Raw genomic sequence first — 2,500 nt, forward strand, 5'->3', positions numbered from 1 at the left:
GTTTTATGTATTTAACTTAAAATGTTGTGATGCATTATTTCAATTTTTATTGTGGTTTGATGTTATATATTATTAATGTATTCAACTTGATTATAAGTATTGTATTAATCATGCTTTTAACTCAAGTTGATGCAATGTATTTTATTCGTTCTCCTTTTGATGTAGTATGTCATTTATATATCTGACGTTAATTTGATTTAATTTATAATTCATGTATTTAAGTTATTTTTCTGATATATCATTTCGCTGACTTTTTATTCAATTATTTTTTTCCATTTATCAGTTAATCTCGAAACACTAACATATGTTAATTGGTTTTTATGATTTCGTTGTTGCTCTGGGGGAATACACCTTATTTTGTGTAATGTTTATTTGTATAATTTTGCGCCGTTTTTTGGGTAACGTGTCTTTGCCGATGTGATAGGACACACACGCCTAAGCTGATTTATTCAAGATTACCTAGACATATTATCATTATTATTATTATTATTATTATTATTATTATTATTATTATTATTATTATTATTATCATTATCATCATCATCATCATCATCCTTATTATTATTGTTGTTGTTGTCGTTTTGTTGTCATTGTTATTATTGTTATTATCATTATCATTATCATTATTGTTATTCTTCTTCTTACACTAAATATTATAATTGTTGTTCTTGCTATCATCATCATTTCTTATTTGAGAAGGATATATTAATTCCATTTAGCCCTGCGCCATCCTCCCCCGCCAGAGAACAAAAAGTTCTTGCAACATATTTACATTGCAAAGGCTAATGTTTTTGCACTGTTACAACACTACTGTAACTGATGTTTTTTGGTTTCAGAAAATTCCATGTACTCCCTATAGCTCCCCACCAACCTTCTCACAGGCCTCTTTGTTAAAATAAAGTGTTATTTATTTTTCCTTTGAAAGAACAAACAAAAAGATATCCATTTTAAGATTTATGTATGTATGTAAATATATACATACATACATACACACACACACACACACACACACATATATATATATATATATATATATATATATGTAGACATACACATACACGCACATCATCATCAAGGACTAATAGTTCAGAATTGAACAGCTGTGAACAATGACCAATGCTGATGTTTCAGCAACAGTCCGCAAGTGGCGAGATTCTTCGCGCTGTTCCGAGTGTTCCTTTGAGACGTGGATCAGAGATTGGCTAGGGAGAGGTATTAAAGCAAGTTCCCGTTACTTTCTTCCGTGGAAGTGTCTATAGTAGACGGGTGATTCTCGAGCATGACGTGGTTCTATTGAGGACTGCGTGGTGTACTGTCTGGTCTTGCACGGAATACACATCTACTACCTGCTAACTGTGGCTTCACGGATCCCTGTAGGCAATCGAGGTGAAGTTCCTTGCCCAGGAGAACAACGCGCCGGCCGCTGACTCGATCTCTCGAACTCAGATTGTCTTGAGTCTTTAGTCCGAGGCTCTAACCACTCGGCAGCAGGGGCCTTTTATATATACATATAAATACATATATATACATGCACACACACACACACACACACACACACACACACACACACACATGTATGTATGTATTTGTGTGTGTGTGTGCGAATGTTGGGATATGTGCACGTATATCTATAAATCTCCGGGTGACCTCTCCTTCCCCATCCGGCCCGCTGTCATATGAGTATTTACGCCGGAGTGGTATTAGCAGATTAAACCCCAACTATCACGGACCTTTACACTCCGGTATCGTTTTCATCAATAAACCTGAGTGCCAGTCGGGTGCAGTGCTTTCACAATGTGCGTCCCAGTATTTGCAAGCAGCGTGTGTTCGTGTTTGTAGATTAAAACCAGCATTTAGGATTTCATTGACCATAGAGTGAAATGGACTGAATAATCATCGATGTCACCGTTTTCTAACATCTGGAACTGTTCATGGGATACTGTTTTATAAAGTTCGGTTCTGAATTCATGGTTTTCTGCAATGGGTCTCGCGACGTGTTTTGGTTTGATTGTGTTGTTATTGTTGTTGTTGTTGTTATTGTTGTTGTTGTGTGTGTGTGTGTGTATGCAAGGTAGAAAGAGAGAGAGAGAGAAAAAAAACAAAACAACAACGTTGGTACACCGTTTAAACGAAACATTACAACATCACAGAGTAACAAAAAACAGTTGAATATCATTGTACTTTCGTGGTTCAATCTTTATAAACCGGAAACAGCAGTCCTCCCAGTCTATCCATCTATATGTTACGCAACCGATTATCCGGTAACCGATGGTCTGGCACCTCTTTAAACTCGGACAGAATTTATGAGCCGAAATTACCTCTGCAGTGATGCATCTTGCTTAATGCATAGTCAATTTTGCTTTAATTTACCCATACTCTATTTTTCCGATTAAAATGCAAGATCATGATTTTTTTTCTAACTTTAATCGATGCCAAACTGAAATATAAGGCAAATGTTTTATATCTTAGGGATATTTTCTAACCAATTTTTAAGACTCGT

The sequence above is a fragment of the Penaeus chinensis genome, chromosome 25 (genome assembly GCF_019202785.1).
Source record: "Penaeus chinensis breed Huanghai No. 1 chromosome 25, ASM1920278v2, whole genome shotgun sequence".
NCBI classification, from domain to species: domain Eukaryota; kingdom Metazoa; phylum Arthropoda; class Malacostraca; order Decapoda; family Penaeidae; genus Penaeus; species Penaeus chinensis.